General features: G+C 40.6%; 1 pseudogene; it reads right to left on the reverse strand.

Moving 5' to 3' along the window:
• Positions 1-7,733: 7,733 nt before the first annotated feature.
• On the reverse strand, positions 7,734-17,331 carry LOC129847438 (zinc finger protein 664-like; annotated as a pseudogene).
• Positions 17,332-21,324: the final 3,993 nt, after the last annotated feature.

Below are 21,324 nucleotides of genomic sequence, written 5' to 3' on the forward strand. Positions count from 1 at the left end.
TCTTTTTTTTTTTTTTTTTTTTTAATAAATACAAGTAATATGATTATTGTGGCAGATGTTTGTGTAAATAGCACATGTTATGTTTAGGTTTTCAATTTATCCCAAACTGTTTCTACATATTGGTTATTGATTTGGACATGTTAAACTGTGTTTTGACATTGAGGCTATCCCACCTAGCAAAATGTAATTGAAAAGTCGTTGAAAATAAGACTATGCAATCAAATATTTTTTTAAACATTTTTTATTATACCATGCCTTACCATTAAGTGAATTATTGACAATACAAATGATCAAAGGGGTGTACATTTGGTTTTGGTAATTCATGTTTACAATTCATGTAACTTTTAGTAATCATAATTATTTATGCAATCAACTGACAATTTTCGGGTATAAATATATTGACATTGTTGCCCTTCTTTTAGAATAGCAGGGTTAATTCTCAGATGTGCCAACCCAAATGTACTAGAGCATGACATTGGGGACTGGGCCCCGATCCAACAACATGCCTATCTAGTGAACCCTGAAAAGAGAGAGAAGCTCCGCAGTGAGGTGGAAAGTTACTACGGATATCGCAGGAGTTTCCTCTTGAAATCAGACTTGTCCGTGGTTGCTGATTTTCTCAAAGGTGGGCAGTCAAAAAGATTTGTGTTTTGCGTTTAGCCAGTGAGTTGCCATGGATCACAATTTATTTTGACTGCACGGTTTTCCGTATTGGAGATGAGTTTTGTTTGGGCTCGTTCCAAGGGGACGAGAGTTCTAGAAGCTAGTGAGCTTTAGGAAGACGAGAGTTCTAGAAGGGAAAAAATAATAGTTTAAGAATCTATAGAAAGAAAAAGGAGAAAAGATACGATATTATTATACATTCTATATTATTATTTAGAAGGATGTGTTTTTTCTTGTTTTTAATTGTTGACTGCCAGTAGACACCATGTTTATATTGGTGAAGCATTGTAGTTGATTATAATGTGAAATGGAAGTTGTTTTCTGTTGGTGGTGAGCAAACTTGTCCAACAAAAATATAGGATATATTTGTTGTCTTAAGGGGGATTTTTGTTGTCTTTACAGGCTTTGGTTTTCCATTTATGTTTTGAGGTTGGACTTTAGCAAGTATAGCTCGTTAGCACGTAGGACGCACTGATTGGTGTCACCTCGTTAGTCAGTATATGTTACACCTGTGCTGGCTTGTCCATCTCGTTAGTGGGAAGGTGTTTCACCTGAGCTGGTCCAGGTTCTATTTAAGAGTGTCTGGCCCAGTGCTCCAGTTGTCTTGATAGATGTGGAGAGTCAACACCTTTAGTTGCTCCACCTTTTTGGTTTGTTTCCTGTCTTTAAGTTTGGTGTGAGTTTTTCTTTTGTTTGCCTTTTCTTGGGCATATTTAGTGGGTCTCATGGTGGGTGTCTTTGAGGTCCCAGTTGTTGTTACTAGTCAACTTTCAGTGGACACCCCATAGTGACTTTCAGAGCCCATCCTAAAAAACAAGCTTATAATTTTGGATTGGATATTTTAATCAATGGCATTTCCTTAGGATGCTCATTAGTCTTTAAGTTGGTATTATTGTTTTTTAGCCTCTTATGTTTGTGTACTAAATATTCCTGTTTATTTTCATTGTTTTCTCCTGTGAAGCCATTGTGTTGCATGTCTGAAATGTGCTGTATAAATAAAGCTTGATTTGATTTTAACAAATGAATCCAATGACTGACCAATCAACAGACTCTTGGTCCATCTTAGTATGAAAAACAGTATCACTTTTCCAGCCTGCTGAAGGTGTGGTGGAGTGGGAAACACCACCCCCGGCTCTACCAGGGGCTTGAGGTGGTCTCCCACAGCTCTGCTGGTGGAGTGGTAAACACCACCCCCGGCTCTACCAGGGGCTTGAGGTGGTCTCCCACAGCTCTGCTTATGTAATGTTCTGTTTCCTTGCCGTTCCATTTCATGACTGCCCCTGCAACACAGAAGGAAACACATTTAGTCATATTATATAAAACACTCAAAGTAATGGATATGATGCATCTATGGCCTCAGTTCCACCTGGCACCTAAATGTAACTTCTGTCATCTGATCACTCCAAGCTGCATTCGGTTCAGATCTACCAGGATGGGCCTTTGACGCAGTCAGGCCACCGAATATGTATAAGCAATATAAAGAGATGTGGGGAAAAGTACATTTTACACACATTACCTTCATAAATCAAATGTTATAGGTCACAGGCAGATGTTATTGTAGTGAAATGCTAGACAAAGCAAGTAGGCACGCAATGGATTATGGTCATTGTAGTTAATTACGTTTTATGAGCTAAACTATGTAGAATATTGGCCTGTTGGAAACTCCAACTCCCTACTACATCACACAGTTCAGGCTGGATCTGATTTATCTCTAGAGAAACTACAACTCCCTACTACATCACACAGTTCAGGCTGGATCTGATTTGTCTGATTTATCTCTAGACTAGTTCCAAACACACCCTCTGGGCAGACAGGCCAAAGGCGCTTGCTTGCATCAATTCGGGGAACCATTGATCTACTTCAGAGGAACTGTGTCTAGAGTAACTTCCTGTTGTTTTGACACTTCACTGGAAAACTAGAATAACTATCTGTTGCTACAGAACGAGACGACCAATTCACAGTTAGTCTGTGTCTCGTTCTCCACACACGGACACACACCAAGATCACGTGTTTTCTATATACACAAGATAGTTTGACTATATAAGGCTTCTGAACTCCTTGTGTCATCGAGCTCTCGGCCTTACACCTCAGAGTGTAGGGCTGACCAGCTACATTATTGCAATTCTTATCAAATAAAGGTTGATTGTTTGAAGAAATGGCAAAGTCTCTCCTGGTTGGTTAGAATTTCTACCACAATGTTCAGTAACAACGTTAGCTTAGTTAACTAACAATGTGCAGCAGGCTTTTTCAATACCAACAATGATAGATCAGACTGAGTACAGAATGAATGACTGACTGCCCGGTTCAACATCAGTTCACCGTCTCACCTCATACTGTATTGGAGCAGCAGCAGCTGACTTGATCGTTGATGCTAATCATCATGTTTTGAATCTGAGAGTAAATAGATCCGACTACAACTCTAAAAATGAAGGGTTCAACTGAAGTTGTCCTCAGATCCCCTAAGAACCGTAGGGTTCTTGGTCAATGAAAAACAGCCCCAAAAGGTTCTTCAAAGAACTTGTTAGAAGGTGGGTTCATCGAGGAACCTCCGTTGTTGCTGGACTTCTTCCGGGAACTTCGCAATTACAACTGAAAACGATGGTGACAAGTTTGGATGCGACAACAGTTAAAAAGGTTAAGTTGGGTTGATGTTTGGCTCTGAATATGTCTCGAAATAATTTATATATAAAAATATCACATACTAATAATGAATAACGAAGACAATGATGGTTTTCTGTGAACATCTTCCATAACGTTACTATAGTTAATTACCGTAAATATTAGAAAGCCGGGTTTGACCGTCGGCGTTGTATGAGCTACAGTACAGTACCGTTATCTAGCTAGCTAACGTTATGTCCTAACTAGGCACAACTAGGTTTGGATTATTTCCCTGAACTATATTCTTTCCCATATATTGTATATCGTTTCCATAAAGGCAACATGGCTTTACACTCATTAACGTAAGTTTCCAATCTAGAGCAGTTCTCACTTTTGTGAGAATGAACTAGCTAACGTTAACTAACTAACTAACTAAGGACGGTGACCTGTCCAGACGAGATGTTACAACGAACTGAATCGTCAATGGAGGTCTTCCTCTTTATATAGCCCGCTACAGCATGCAATACTATTAACTCACAAGGGGTCATAACGTTACATGGACAATACTATCCCATTTTGGAAACGTTACATGGACAATACTATCCCATTTTGGAAACGTTACATGGACAATACTATCCCATTTTGGAGACGTTACCTGTACAATACTATCCCATTTTGGAAACGTTACATGGACAATACTATCCCGTTTTGGAAACGTTACCTGTACAATACTATCCCATTTTGGAAACGTTACATGTACAATACTATCCCATTTTGGAAACGTTACATGGACAATACTATCCCATTTTGGAAACGTTACATGTCCGCCCCCTTGTGGAGGGAAATTAATATCTTAGATGGTAGCTGTAGATGGGATTCAAATGCATAATGGTATTAATACAGTGTCTAGACTACCTCTTTTGTATAAATGCCCTTCAGACTCCAAACACAGTATTGCCACGCAGCAAAATGTTGCGTATAATCTTTCAAGTCAGCCTGATAAAATATTGAACAATTTGTGAACAAAGATATCTTGAAATGTGATATTAGGCCTGTATGGCAGTACTGTTACTGTATGGCAGTACTGTATTGGCTAGTGCTTTCTCCAATATGATCTTCTATTTTACATTACATTGTATGTCGATGCCATTTATCTTTCAATATTTATTTTATATATATATATATATATACACTGCTCAAAAAAATAATGGGAACACTTAAACAACACAATGTAACTCCAAGTCAATCACACTTCTGTGAAATCAAACTGTCCACTTAGCGAGCTGTGGCAAGACGTGGAGGAGGCCGTAGGCGGGCAACAACCCAGCAGCAGGACCGCTATCTCCGCCTTTGAGCAGGAGGAGCACTGCCAGAGCCCTGCAAAATGACCTCCAGCAGGCCACAAATGTGCATGTGTCTGCTCAAACGGTCAGAAACAGACTCCATGAGGGTGGTATGAGGGCCCGACGTCCACAGGTGGGGGTTGTGCTTACAGCCCAACACCGTGCAGGACGTTTGGCATTTGCCAGAGAACACCAATATTGGCAAATTCGCCACTGGTGCCCTGTGCTCTTCACAGATGAAAGCAGGTTCACACTGAACACATGAGCACCTCCTCCACGTCTCCTGATGTACTGGCCTGTCTCCTGGTAGCGCCTCCATGCTCTGGACACTACGCTGACAGACACAGCAAACCTGGGGTGAAGTTACCAGGGCCGGTCATAAAGATGGCAAACTTCCTAACATAACAAAGTGGATATGATATACACACTAAAGCTGAAAAATCTGTATTTAGCATCAAGTCTACAATATTGTTAGTTTACCTATGATTCATTTTTAATGTATGTTGTTTTTATTGTACATCATTATTTATTTATTTTTTAAATGTCATTAAAAGCACTATACAAAGTAAATGTATTATTTATTATGGTCTGACATGTCTGCAGAAATGTTGCAATTTTGTAATGTGTTTTTTTTTTGTAAATTGTTTGGTAAATTTAATATACAATTAATTAATTATTTAAATCAATATTGTTATTATTAAAATATGTTTTTATAATGGAGGGAGGGTGGACAGGGAGTTTAAAAAATTTACCCCAAAAGGTTCTTCGAGGAACCATGATAAGGGGTTCTTCAAATAACTTACGGGCGTTCCCACAAAAGGTTCTTCAAGTAACATTTAGGGGTTCCCTCACAGTTTCCATTTGAAGAACCCCTAAAGGATACTCGAGGAACCTTTACTTTTTAGAGTGTATATTGATAAAACTCACCTTGTCTGAGAGACATTTACATAGTTATACACAGCCAAATTTGGGATTAGTATTTTGGGGCGAAATAGCGGCCACAACAGACAGACCTGATATGGCCCATAATTCAACGTCCTTGGACGTCACGTGCTGACTGGGTATGACCAAAGTTATTCTATTTAGCTACACTTTGTAGTACATTTTTACACTATAATAAATGTTTCTGATGCCACATAGCCCTTTTTCAAAGGGAGTCGTTGGTTTTTAGATGCAGTCGCTTTTTAGCTTTTTGTCTGAAAGTATTTTCTCAACTACGATACCAACTCCAGTCAGCAGATGGCGATGTGCGTCTTTCAGGTGATTCTGCCACTGTGACGTATAATCTAGTGGACGGGACGCTTCAACATCAACAGTTAGTCAGTCACCTTGTTTCACTCTAACTTTATGGAAAAATGTTTAATTAATAAATCTAGCAACTCCTCTCATACTGGGAATAATTACAGGTGCACCTTACTAGCTTATACTATAGCATACATGGTCTTAACTAGTAAACACAGATTATAGTTTTCCTCCAGTTCACATAGATAGCTGGCTCGGCCCTCTTCACACCTCCAAGGTGTCCCCTCACCCCTCACTCAGGAATACACTCTCAGAGCCTATTGCCTCGGCCCTGTTTACGCCTCCAAGGTGTCCCCCTCACACAGGAATACACACTCAAAGCCTATGAGGCTTTTATAAAAACTCTGCTTGTTTCACTCACCTTTTTCTTTTTTTTTAAACTACGTTTGAGATGTGGTATCCACTCGGCTCGCTGCCTCTCAGATCAAAGGTGGGTCCATCTGCTCCGTTCCCAAAGTGTGGTCTCCTGTGATCCCAAGTTTGAGGGATCCCTCGTGTACCATTTACCCAGGTCCGTCAGGAGCGTCACCAAGTGAAGATTCACATCCTCATCGCCAAATGTGGTTATTTTCTTCCATATCAAATGAGGAGACAAACTTATCACACAAGTCAGAGTTATTCTTAAACTAAATCTTTATTCACTTATTAATAAGGGAGCAGGTCAATACAACGCACACATATAAAGTGAATCAATTGAGTGCTCTACGATAAGGATGGCTGGTCGACAAATCACCCCCAGATTATTTTTTGAGAGCCACGAGACAAAAGTACAAAGGTCTTTTATAGCCAAGATACACCCCTTTCAACCTACATGACCAACAACAGATGTATAGAACGGGTCACAAGGTTAAGATTTGTATGAAATATACTTATAATACTCAGCAAACAGTATCTGCTGTAAAAACAGTACTCTTTGTGTAGAGACCAGGGTCTGGCCCTGGGGTCATCTCTCCCTGGTACCATATAGAACAGAAACATTAACTCATGCTCTGGAATGCGGTCTCTTTTGGTTTTATCACCCAAAAGACATTGTAAATGTCCTGTCAGTGTGTTCTCCCAGAGGCCCATCCTCAGTAGAACACAGACACAATAGTTCTAAGAACCCTCTATTCTGTTGCATAAAACAACCATTTGATGCAATAAAAGTATTATAACATAATGTTGCAGTTTTGCTCTGTGTCCACTGAAAGTTGACTAGTAACAACAACTTGGACATAAAAGACACCCACCATGAGACCCACTAAATCTGACCAAGAAGAGGAAAACAAAAGAAAAACCCACAATAAACTTAGACAGGAAGCAAACCAAAAAGGTGGAGCAACTAAAGGTGTTGACTCTCCACATCTGTCAAGACAACTGGAGCACTGGGCCAGACACTCTTAAATAGAACCTGGACCAGCTCAGGTGAAACACCTTCCCACTAACGAGATGGACAAGCCAGCACAGGTGTAACACATACTGACTAACGAGGTGACACCAATCAGTGCTCCCAAGACACATTTCAGTTGAATGCATTCAATTAATAATAATCACAGTGGTTGTCGAAGGTGCAACAGATCTGCACCTCAGGAGTAAATGTCAGTTGGCTTTTCATAGCCAATCATTCAGAGTATCTCCACAACTTCCATTTCACATAATCATCTACAATGCTTCACCTTTTACAATATAAACATGGTGTCTACTGGCTGTCAACAATTAAAAACACGTATTTCTAAATAATAATATAGAATGTATAATAATATCAGATCTTTTCTCTTTTTCTTTCTATAGATTCCTAAACTATTATTTTTTCCCTTCTAGAACTCTCGTCTTCATAAAACTCACTAGCTTCTAGAACTCTCGTCCCCTTGGAACGAGCCCAAACAAAACTCAAATCAAATAGTATTAGTCACATGCGCCGGATACAACACTGGAACTCTTACTTACGAGCCCCTAACAGTGCAGTTTTTTTTTTAAATACAGAAAAGAATAAGAGATAAAACTAATCTCCAACACGGGAAAAACATGTCAAAATAAATTGTGATCATGGTAACTCACTGGCTAAATGCAAAACACAAATCTATTTGACTGCCCACCCTTGAGATAATCAGCAACCAAGTTGTCCTTACCGCAGACATGTCTGATTTCAAGAGGAAACTCCTGCGATATCCGTAGTAACTTTCCACCTCACTGCAGAGCTTCTCTCTCCTTTCAGGGTTCACTAGATAGGCATGTTGTTGGATATAAAAGCAGGGTAACAATGTCAATATAAATGTACCCAAAAATGTCAAGTTGGTTGCATGAATAACTATGATTACTAAATGTTACATAATTGTAAATATGAATTATCAAAACCAAATGTACACTCCTTTGTTATTAGTATTGGCAATAATTAACTTAATGGTGAGGCATGGAATAATAAAACATGTATCTTTTGTCAGGCTGAATGTTTGAATATATGAGGTGATTTGAGTCATGCTTCTTCAGTAGTGGAATAAAGACAATTAGCATTTGAATGTTGTAAAGAAATACTGGAGTGATGTAGGATTGTTAATAAAAATTGATTATAGGTGTATAAGTATGTTGAAATTAAGCTGTTTTCAAGTCATTGAAAAAACGACCCGAAAAGACATCTTTTCAACTTTCACTTTCAACTACAACCGAAAATATATTGGACGTCGGGCATAGTCTTATTTTCAACGTCTTTTGAATGACATTTGGCTAAATGGGAATAGTGCAATGTCAAAACACAGTTTTAACGTGTCCAAATCAATAACCAATATGCAGAAACAGTTTGAAGTGTTGCATTGTGATTCCAGTAATCTACATTGTGACATCATTTAATTATTTAATTGATATCATGAAAAAACTCCTTCATGTATTTTCTGATGTTTGATCAGAGATCTTTTACCAGAGTATCTCTTCCCACATTGATCACAGCTATAAGATTTATCTCCTGTGTGTGTTCTCTGGTGTATTGTCAGCTGGCTAGATTGACCAAAACTCTTCCCACATTGACCACAGCTATAAGGTTTCTCTCCTGTGTGTGTTCTCTGGTGTGCAGTCAGCTGGCTAGATTGACCAAAACTCTTCCCACATTGATCACAGCTATAAGGTTTCTCTCCTGTGTGTGTTCTCTGGTGTACAGTCAGAGAGCCAGATGTAGTAAAACTCTTCCCACATTGATCACAGCTATAGGGTTTCTCGCCTGTGTGTATTCTCTGGTGTACTGTGAGCTGGTCAGATTTAACAAAACTCTTCCCACATTGATCACAGCTATAAAGTTCATCTCCTGTGTGTGTTCTCTGGTGTAAAGTCAGATAGCCAGAAGTAGTAAAACTCTTCCCACATTGACCACAGCTATAAGATTTCTCTCCTGTGTGTGTTCTCTGGTGTAAAGTCAGAGAGCCAGATGTAGTAAAACTCCTCCCACATTGATCACAGCTATAAGGTTTCTCTCCTGTGTGTGTTCTCTGGTGCACTGTCAGATCACTAGATTGACAAAAACTCTTCCCACATTGATCACAGCTATACGGTTTCTCTCCTGTGTGTGTTCTCTGGTGCACTGTCAGATAGCCAGAAGTAGTGAAACTCTTCCCACATTGATCACAGCTATAAGGTTTCTCTCCTGTGTGTGTTCTCTGGTGTATAGTCAGATTGCTAGATGTAACAAAACTCTTCCCACATTGATCACAACTATAAGGTTTCTCTCCTGTGTGTATTTCTCTGGTGTACTGTCAGAGAGCCAGATGTAGTAAAACTCTTCCCACATTGATCACAGCTATTAGATTTCTCTCCTGTGTGGATCCTTTGATGAATTTTAATGCCTGATGAGGTGAATCTCTTCCCACAGTCAGAGCAGCAGTGAGTTCTCTTCCCTGTGGATCTCTGCTGGTGTTTATTGAGGCGTTCTGATCGGGAGAGACTCTTCTCTGCCTCGTCAGCATCATGAGGTTGTTGAGGCTCCCCAGAGGATCCACGATAGTCCCGTATCTCTCCTGTGTGAACAACAAAGTCAGATGATTAAAGGTCCACAACAGTGGAAATCCACTGTAAAAGGTGATGCCAACAGCGTAGCCATGATGTTGTACAACAATTGATTTCTGTAATGAATGTTAAAATTATTTGACAATTGTCTTAAAATTAGCAAGAATAGTCATATTTTAGTAGTAACATCGATGATTGTAGACTAGAAATAAGTTATTCATGTTGTTGAAACTAAGCAGTGTGCCAGACGACTTTTGGTCTCCAATATAGGCCCTTTTCTGTGTTTAATAAAATTGCGGCACAAGGGCGATGCGCACACAATTTGATTGCAGAAACACCTCCCTGCTAATGAGGAAACCGATAGCAATGGATGTAGTATATCTGCTAATGAGGAAACCACAAGTTATGGATGTAGTATATCTGCCTGGAGCAAAAATGGTGAGCAAAGCTTTTAGTTTTTCACAATGTATTCTGAATGTGAATGGGGGAAAACTCCGGGGAGTAACCTCTATTTCCAGGTTGATTATGAGTACATTTCACACTACTTTGGATTATAATTGTAAGGCTCGTTTGAATGTCCTGCTTAATAAAAATGTTTGCTACAGTATTAAGAATTATGTGTAATTATTGAAGAACCGCGTTAATGACAGTATACATTTGGGTAAAGTTAAGTTCTTTGTATTTCACCTTTATTTAACCAGGTGGCCAGTTGAGAACAAGTTCTCATTTACAACTGTGACCTGCCAAGATAAAGCAAAGCAGTGCGACAAAAACAACACAGAGTTACATACACTTGGGATAAACAAACGTACAGTCAATAACACAATAGAAACATCTATATACAGTGTGTGCAAATGGAGTAAGGAGGTAAGGCAATAAATAGGTCATTGTAGTGAAGTAATTACAAATTAACACTGGAGTGATAGATGTGCAGATGATGATGTGCAAGTAGAAATACTGGTGTGCAAAAGAGCAAAAAAAGTTAATAAAACATGGGGATGAGGTAGGCAATTGGATGGGCTATTTACAGATGGGCTGTGTACAGCTGCAGCGATCGGTAAGCTGCTCAGATAGCTGATGCTTAAAGTTAGTGAGGGAGAGTCTCCAGCTTCAGCAATTTTTGCACTTCGTTCCAGTCATTGGCAGCAGAGAACTGGAAGGAAAGGTGGCCAAAGTAGGTGTTGGTTTTGTGGATGACCAGTGAGATATACTTCCTGGAGCGCGTGCTATGGGTGGGTGTTGCTATGGTGACCAGTATTCTGAGTTAAGGCGGCCTAGCAAAGACTTATGGATGACCTGGAGACAGTGGGTTTGGCGACGAATATGTAGCAAGGGCCAGCCGACGAGAGCAGTGGTATATGGGGCTTTGGTGACAAAACGGGAGGCACTGTGATAGACTGTATCCAGTTTGCTATGTATAGTGTTGGAGGCTATTTTGAAAATGAAATCGGCGAAGTCAAGGATCGGTAGGATAGTCAGTTTTACGAGGGTATGTTTGGCAGTGTGAGTGAAGGAGGTTTCGTTGCGAAATAGGAAGCCAATTCTAGATTTAATTTTGGATTGGAAATGCTTATTATTAGTCTGGAAGGAGAGTTTACATTCTAGCCAGACACCTAGATATTTATAGTTGTCCACATATTCTAAGAAAGAACCGTGCAGAGTAGTGATGCTAGTCGGGAGGGTGTGGGCAGCGATCGGTTGTTGATTGATAGGTTGTTCTTATCGGCTGTTGAGTCTGCTGATAAGAATATGGTGATTGACAGAGTCAAAAGCCTTGGCCAGGTCGATGAAGACGGCTGCACAGTACTGTCTTTTATCGATGGCGGTTCTGATATCGTTTAGTACCTTGAGCGTGGCTGACGTGCACCCATGACCAGCTCTGAAACCAGATTGCATAGCGGAGAAGGTACGGTGGGATTCGAAATGGTCGGTAATCTGTTTGTTAACTTGGCTTTCGAAGACCTTAGAAGGGCAGGGCAGGATGGATATAGGTCTGTAACAGTTTGGGTCTAGAGTGTCACACCCTTTGGAGACGGGGATGACCACGACAGCTTTACAATCTTTAGGAATCTCGGACGACACGAAAGAGAGGTTGAAAAGACTATATATATGTATATACACTGCTCAAAAAAATAAAGGGAACACTAAAATAACAAATCCTAGATCTGAATGAAATATTCTTATTAAATACTTTTTTCTTTACATAGTTGAATGTGCTGACAACAAAATCACACAAAAATAATCAATGGAAATCAAATTTAGCAATCCATGGAGGTCTGGATTTGGAGTCACACTCAAAATTAAAGTGGAAAACCACACTACAGGCTGATCCAACTTTGATGTAATGTCCTTAATTTAATTTACCGTTATTTTACCAGGTAAGTTGACTGAGAACACGTTCTCATTTGCAGCAACGACCTGGGGAATAGTTACAGGGGAGAGGAGGGGGATGAATGAGCCAATTGTAAACAAGTCAAGATGAGGCTCAGTAGTGTGTGTGGCCTGTATGACCTCCCTACAACGCCTGGGCATGCTCCTGATGAGGTGGAGGATGGTCTCCTGAGGCATCTCCTCCCAGACCTGACTAAAGCATCCGCCAACTCCTGGACAGTCTGTGGTGCAACGTGGCGTTGGTGGATGGAGCGAGACATGATGTCCCAGATGTGCTCAATTGGATTCAGGTCTGGGGAACGGGCGGGCCAGTCCATAGCATCAATGCCTTCCTCTTGCAGGAACTGCTGACACACTCCAACCACATGAGGTCTAGCATTGTCTTGTATTAGGAGGAACCCAGGGCCAACCGCACCAGCATATGGTCTCACAAGGGGTCTGAGGATCTCATCTCGCTACCTCTGGCGAGCACATGGAGGGCTGTGCGGCCCCCCCAAAGAAATGCCACCCCACACCATGACTGACCCACCACCAAACCGGTCATGCTAGAGGATGTTGCAGGCAGCAGAACATTCTCCACGGCGTCTCCAGACTCTTGTCACGTCTGTCACATGCTCAGTGTGAACCTGCTTTCATCTGTGAAGCATTGGAAAGGCTTTTCTCCTCTGTATCCTCTCATGAGCTATTCGTGAAAATCTATTTTTGGGAGCAGAAAATGCTTTTCTCCTGTGTGTATTCTCTCATGCCTTTTCAGGTTAGTTAACATGGTAAAACTCTTTCTACACTGGGAGCATTGGAAAGGCTTTTCTCCTGTGTGTATCCTCTCATGAGCTTTCAAGTGCCCTATCTTAGTAAAACTCTTTCCACACTGGGAACATTGGAAAGGCTTTTCTCCGGCGTGTGTCCTCTCATGCAGTTTTAGGTTCCCTAACCAGCAAAAACTATTTTCACAGTGGGAGCAGTGGTGTTGTCTTGCTGGTTTGGGCGTCTCTGGGTCTGGTTCCCCTGAAGGATTCTTCCCGCTGTCAGAGTGAGAGTCTGGTTCCTCTCCTTGCAAAGACACACAGAGTATGTCGTTAAACAGAGACCTAAATGAAACCTCCACATGATAAAACTGTCTTCCTATGAGGTTTAATCTAGACTAGATCCCTCAATAAAAGATCAGAACTGGTCATCACAGAGTGGCTGTAGTGCTTTGTAGGCTGGGTAAATCCATTTGAATTCAATACATTTTTGACAGCATCCCTTTTGATTTAAAAAAATCTTTCCTTACATGTTTGACTATGGAAGAAGTGGTAAGAAAGTGACTTCATGTAACTGAATGTAAAAACATTCATGAGATTTACAGTACCAGTCAAAAGTTTGGACACACCTACTCATTCAAGGGTTATAATGATTTGTTTTACCATTTGATCTACATTGTAGAATAATAGTGACGAAATCAAAACTATGAAATAACACATACGGAATCATGTAGTAACCAACAAAAAGTTGTGAACAATTCAAAATATAGCCACCTTGATGACAGCTTTGCACACTCTTGGCATTCTCTCAACCAGCTTCACCTGGAATGCTTTTCCAACAGTCTTGAAGGAGTTCCCACATATGCTGAGCACTTTTTGGCTGCTTTCCTTCACTCTGTGGTCCAACTCATCCCAAACCATCTCAATTGGGTTGAGGTCAGGTGATTGTGAAGGCCAGGTAATCTGGTGCAGCACTCCATCACTCTCCTTTTTGGTCAAATAGCCCTTACACAGCCTGGAGGTGTGTTGGGTCATTGTCCTGTTGAAAAACAAATGATAGTCCCACTAAGCCAAACCAGATGGGATGGCGTATCGCTTCAGAACGCTGTGGTAGCCAGACAGGTGCGTGCCTTTCCAAATCATGTCAATCAATTGAATTTACCACAGGTGGACTCCAATCAAGTTGTAGAAACATCTCAACAATGATCAATCGAAACAGGATGCACCTGAGGTCAATTTCAAGTCTCATAGCAAAGGGTCTGAATACTTATGTAAATAAGGTATTTCTGTTTTTTATTTTTAATAAATGTGACATTTTTTCTCCAAACCTATTTTCTCTTTGTCATTACGGGGTATTGTGTGTAGACTGATGAGGATTTTTATTTATTTAATCCATTGTAGAATAAGGCTGTAATGTAACAAAATGTGGAAAGACAAGTGACAAAAAGGGGGTTAAAGACTTAAAGACATGTAAAAAATATAGATATAATTTTTTACATCTCTTAGATATAAGACAGACACTTCAGAACAAACTTCCTTTAGATGTTCTGGGAGAAACAATACTACTATGGTTACTGTTGTTCCATGTTGTGAATGTTATCCAATGTGTTACTATGGTTACTGTTGTTCCATGTTGTGAATGTTATCCGATGTGTTACTATGGTTACTGTTGTTCCATGTTGTGAATGTTATCCAATGTGTTACTATGGTTACTGTTGTTCCATGTTGTGAATGTTATCCAATGTGTTACTATGGTTACTGTTGTTCCATGTTGTGAATGTTATCCAATGTGTTACTATGGGTTATAGCAGTATGGACAAATATTTTTTGTTGATACTTCCATGGGTCTTACAGTTCAAAATCAAATAGCAAAATTATCCTTGGTATAACCTTATAAAACAGTACAATACAGGGGAAGCCCTTCATGTTGTTTAAACCTTAAAACACTTCCATATAGCTTAGAAGAACCTCCCCCTCAGACAGGGCTTAGACTGTAATGGGTTAAAACTATCTGAGACTTACATTACTCTGAGACTAGTTATCCTGGGATCTAACATTACTCTGAGACTAGTTATCCTGGGATCTAACATTACTCTGAGACTAGTTATCCTGGGATCTTACATCTTACATTACTCTGAGACTAGTTATCCTGGGGAATCGTTTTAATACATTTGCAAAAAATCTAAACCTATTTTTGATTTGGCATTAAGGGGTATTGTGATGGCATTATGGGGTATTGTGTGTAGATTGATGAGGGTAAAAAAACAAAAAAAAACATTTTTAGAATGGGATGCACCGATATCACATTTTTTTGCCAATATTTTCCTTGCCCCAAAAAACGATACCGATAACCGATATTTAAAATTTTAGCGGCCTTTTAAGCATTCTAGTACAGCATTCTAATAGTTAACACACACACGGATGCAGCGGTCTAAGCCACTGCATCTCAGTGCAAGAGGCGTCACTACAGTCCCTGGTTCCAATCCAGGCTGTATCACATCCGGCCGTGATTGGGAGACTCATAGTAGTTGTCTATTATTGGTGTAGAGAGGACGACAAAGGAGAGGGATTCCACATGTGGATAGGAAGATACAAATTATCATTATTACTGTAAAAAATTAATTTAAAACCCAGGAATTTTACAACTTTAGCTCTCTAGGTCATGCCAGTAGGTTACAGTAGGTTGTATCTCTCTAGGTCATGCCAGTAGGCTACAGTAGGTTGTAACTCTCTAGGTCAAGCCAGTAGGTTACAGTAGGTTGTAACTCTCTGGGTCATGCCCGTGAGCTACAGTAGGTTGTATCTCTCCAGGTCAAGCCAGTAGGTTACAGTAGGTTGTAACTCTAGGTCATGCCAGTAGGCTACAGTAGATTGTATCTCTCTAGGTCATGCCAGTAGGCTACAGTAGGTTGTATCTCTCTAGGTCATGCCAGTAGGCTACAGTAGGTTGTAACTCTCTAGGTCATGCCAGTAGGTTACAGTAGGTTGTATCCAAGTGGAAACAATTATCAACCCAATGTGGAAAGTGTCGAATTTGGTCAATAACAAAATGAATGGCTTATTTGCTACGTGAGGTTTACTTGGTCCAACAGAAGTTTCGTAATGATTAAGTTGTTATGTGGACACGTGACATACCGACAACTTTGATAAAAACATTATAGGAGTTGTCTCCAGATCGCTATGCATATTCATCCTAGTAGCTTAGCATCTCTCTCCATTGAATACAGGCGGTGCATATTCATGCTAATAGCTTAGCATCTCTCTCCATTGAATACAGGCAGTTGACGACAACAACCCTCATAGAATATAAACAATAGATTACAATAATAAGATGTATTCACCAATTCAAAGAAAGGATAGGCGGGAGCTAGACAACCCACAGTGCCGCTTTGTGGACAACGACTCCCCTTGTTAGGGCGGAGAGACATCTTGTCAGTATATCCATAATCTTTGGTGTAGCCAACCCAACTCTCGCATCGCACTATTGGGGGGCACGGTGTGTAGTAAAACATCACTACATTAAAATCTCTACATACCGTGCCCCCCAGTCTGCGGTCAGCAGATAGAACCTTCTCAAATATATATGTTAAGTCACTTTTTGGAAACGGAACGGAGAAAACAAGAGGTAGCTTGCTCTCTACGTCGTCTGATTCTAGACATATCAGTCATCATCCTGGGCCCTCCGTTGAAGAGGTTGATGAGCCAACTCCGAATATCGAAAGTAAAAAACGATTTTAAGGCGGTACTTACTGGTTTTAATCAGATCTCTTATCTCCTCTTCATCTTTCAATGTGACAGTAATCTCCCCTTCCTTCTTCACTCCATAAACTACATCCACCTCTTTCTCTTCCTCGTCCTCTTCTTTTACTGTAACGTCTTCCTCTTCTTTCACTGTAACGTCTTTCTCTTCTTCTTTCACTGTAACAGCCTCACCTTCTACTTCTTGTTTTACTGTGACATCCTCTTCTTCCTTCTCCTCTTTCACGACAATGTTCAGCCCCAGAGCTTCTTTCTCCGTCCAGCAGACCTCTTCTTTAACAAGAGGGGAGAAGTTTAGGGAGCTCATGTTCGGGGATGTTAGCTAGCTAGCTATCATTAGCGACTAGGCTAGTGCTAACTTAACCAACCAGCTACTATAGCTGACTAATACAAAATAACGTAATATTAAATTAAATAGGTTAACAAGTAGATACGACCTAAGTGTGTCGAAAACACAGTCGGTAATATACACCGAAAGCGTATAAATAGCTTGAATCTTTCGGCTATGTTGGCTAGCAAGCTACCGAGGTGGTTGACGAGCTGTTTATGAAGAACCGTCCACTAGATTATACGTCACGCTGGCAGCGTCGCCTGAAAGACGCACATCGCCGTCTGCTGACTGGAGGGGAAACGCAGTTGAGGATCATGTTTTATTTTCAGACAAAGATTATTTTAGATGGATTTAATTAAATAATACTATTATATTGAGACATACAAAGACAGGAATGTGATGATTGATTAGTGCGAATAAAAAATGTTTACTACAGCACATTTAAGGCAGTTACATTAAGTCATACTACATCTAAATAATTAGCAAGCTACCATGTAGGTCCATACTGTTCCTACATGGTGTAACAATACATTTAACCAGGTCGGTCAGTTGAGAACAAGTTCTCATTTACAACTGCAACCTGGACAAGATAAAACAAAGCAGTTCGACAAAAACAACACAGAGTTACACATGGAGCAAAACAAACATTCAGTCAATAATACAGTAGAAAAATAAGTCTATATACAATGTGAGCAAGTGAGGTGAGATAAGGGAGGTGAAGGCAAAAAAAGGCCATGGTGGCGAAGTAAATATAATATAGCAAGTAAAACACTGGAATGGTAGATTTGCAGTGGAAGAATGTGCAAAGTAGAGATATAAATAATGGGGTGCAAAGTAGCTAAATAAATAAATAAATACAGTAGGGGAAGAGGTAGTTGTTTGGGCTAAATTATAGATGGGCTATGTACAGGTACAGTAATCTGTGAGCTGCTCTGACAGCTGGTGCTTAAAGCTGGTGAGGGAGATAAGTGTTTCCAGTTTCAGAGATTTTTGTAGCTCGTTCGTATTAATGCAGATATTATGGACATTTTATTTAAAACATGTAATTAAACTATAATTGTAGCTCCTTTAATTTACCCCCAAAATGTATTTGCTATGTGTGCTACGGCCTGGCTATTAAAAGGAACAGGCGACTATTTGAGACTCAGCCTCAGAAATGTTTGGTCACATGGAATCAAGTGGTCACTAGATGTCTACAGTGCCAAAGAGAATTATAGTTGGGAGTGTTGGGAGTGTTGAGTGTGTTGATATAACGGTAATAATGTCACATGGAATCAAGTGGTCACTAGATGTCTACGGTGCCAAAGAGAATTATAGTTGGGAGTGTTGGGAGTGTTGAGTGTGTTGATATAACGGTAATAATGTCACATGGAATCAAGTGGTCACTAGATGTCTACGGTGCCAAAGAGAATTATAGTTGGGAGTGTTGGGAGTGTTGAGTGTGTTGATATAACGGTAATAATGTCACATGGAATCAAGTGGTCACTAGATGTCTACGGTGCCAAAGAGAATTATAGTTGGGAGTGTTGGGAGTGTTGAGTGTGTTGATATAACGGTAATAATGTCACATGGAATCAAGTGGTCACTAGATGTCTACAGTGCCAAAGAGAATTATAGTTTGGAGTGTTAAGTGTGTTGATATAACGGTAATAATGTCAAAATTCCACTTTTAACAACCATCAGAATTGGTTAAAAAATGTTATGCCTGGTGCAGCAGTCTAAGGTACTAGATCACAGTGTTAGAGTTGTCACTATAGACCCGAGTGGTGCAGCAGTCTAAGGTACTAGATCCCAGTGTTACGCTTTGAACACACCGACTGCGTCATTGCGTTTCGATACACCAGAAGTACATTCATTTCCAATGGAACGCTGCATTTGCCTTGCAGCATTGCGTTGCAGAGGCAGTTGCAGTGCGTTCTGTGTGGTGCATACGTTTGATAAATCGAACGTATGCATCAAATTGTATGAGTGGACTTGACAGAAAGTAGCAAAATATGAATGTAGATTTTTTTGTTGTTGCACACATTCAGTAAAAAATTGGGATTACATAAAAACAGTTTGATTGCATAATTTCTTTACATTTATTTATTTATTTGCCAAGTATATTATTTATTCGACACACGGTAATTTGACCAAATTATCAGGGGTACAGTAGTATCTACCATTTCCATTACTATTTATCTAGCATTCACACTCTTTCAAACATGAACATTTGGTAAAGTTATTAGGGGTAGTAACTAGCATAATTTATTTGACTATTTCTTTCACATACACCTCATTGGCTAGGTTAGCAAGCTAGGTTAGCTAGCTAGCTAACGCTAACTAGCCACATCTAGCACAAGCTCACTACTAAACTGACCTGGCAATCCTACTATCGTGGACACTTGTCTCCAAGCAGCATTTTTGTGTTTATGTCCCTGTAGCTGTCAGCAGTTGTGTCAAAAAGACATGGTTTTGAGGATAGTGCGAAAATGATTCTCTCCTCCATGTGTCCAACCGCATGCGACCATTTGCAAAAGGTACCTGCATCAGTATAGTTGCCTAGTGGCGCAAAATGTTATGCAGCAGTGATGCAATGACGCAGCCGGTGTGTTCGAAGCGTTAGAGGTGTCACTATAGACCTGAGTGGTGCAGCGGTCTAAGGTACTGCATGGCAGTGCTAGAGGCGTCACTAGAGGCGTCACCCGGATTCGATCCCAGGCTTTACCACAACCTGCCGTGATCGGGAGTTCCATAGGGCGGCACACAATTGGCCAAGCGTCGCCCGGTGTTTCCTCCTACACATTGGTGCAGCTGGCTTCCGGGTTAAGCGGGCGGGTGTTAAGAAGCGCGGTTTGACGGGTCATGTTTCAGAGGACGCATGACTCGACCTTCGCCTCCTGAGCCCATTGGGGAGTTGCAGCGATGAGACAAGATCGAAATTGGGGAGAAAAAACGGGGGTAAAATGATAAAAAATGTTTAAAAAATGACAACCAACATAGGTTGCATCCCAACGTGGCAATAAACAGTAGGCAAAGTGACCAGGACAAAATGAACTCAAATGTTTTACCATTGGAACACTTGATGTAATGATGTAATAATGGACAGAATGAACTCAAACGTTTTACCATTTTACCCACCATTTGCAACAACGTCACTGAGCACCATCACTGTCTTTCCTTCGTGGATCTCCTGCATGTTTACATATCTGGCATTACTCATCTCATATGTATATACTGTATTCTATCCTATTCTACTGTATCTTAGTCTATGTATTACTCATCTCATATACTGTATTCTATCCTATTCTACTGTATCTTAGTCTATGTATTACTCATCTCATATGTATATACTGTATTCTATCCTATTCTACTGTATCTTAGTCTATGTATTACTCATCTCATATGTATATACTGTATACTATCCTATTCTACTGTATCTTAGTCTATGTATTACTTATCTCATATGTACATACTGTATTCTATCCTATTCTACTGTATCTGTCTTTGCCGCTCTGATATTGCGTGTCCATATATTTATATATATATGAGTCACTGGCTTACTGGTGCTCTTCCATGCCATCCCTAGGAGGGGTGCGTCACTTGAGTGGGTTGAGTCACTGACGTGGTCTTCCTGTCTGGGTTGGCGCCTTCTCTCAGGATGGTAAGTTGGTGGTTGAAGATATCCCTCTAGTGGTGTGGGGACTGTGCTTTGGCAAAGTGGGTGGGGTTATATCCTGCCTGTTTGGCCCTGTCTGGGGGTATCATCGGATGGGGCCACAGTGTCTCCTGAACCCTCCTGTCTCAGCCTCTAGTATTTATGCTGCAGTAGTTTGTGTCGGGGGGCTAGGGTCAGTTTGTTTTTCTGGACTATTTCTACTGTCTTATCCGGTGTCCTGTGTGAATTTAAGTATGCTCTCTCTAATTCTCTCTTTCTCTCTCTCGGAGGACCTGAGCCCTAGGACCATGCCTCAGGACTACCTGGCATGATGACTCCTTTCTCTCTCTCGGAGGACCTGAGCCCTAGGACCATGCCTCAGGACTACCTGGCATGATGACTCCTTCTTGTCCCCTGGCCGTGCTGCTGCTCCAGTTTCAACTGTTCTGCCTGCGGCTATGGAAACCTGACCTGTTCACCGGACGTGCTACCTGTCCCAGACCTGCTGTTTTCAACTCTCTAGAGACAGCAGGAGCGGTAGAGATACTCAATGATCGGCTATGAAAACCCACTGACATTTACTCCTGAGGT

The sequence above is a fragment of the Salvelinus fontinalis genome, unplaced genomic scaffold, assembly GCF_029448725.1.
Source record: "Salvelinus fontinalis isolate EN_2023a unplaced genomic scaffold, ASM2944872v1 scaffold_0844, whole genome shotgun sequence".
NCBI classification, from domain to species: domain Eukaryota; kingdom Metazoa; phylum Chordata; class Actinopteri; order Salmoniformes; family Salmonidae; genus Salvelinus; species Salvelinus fontinalis.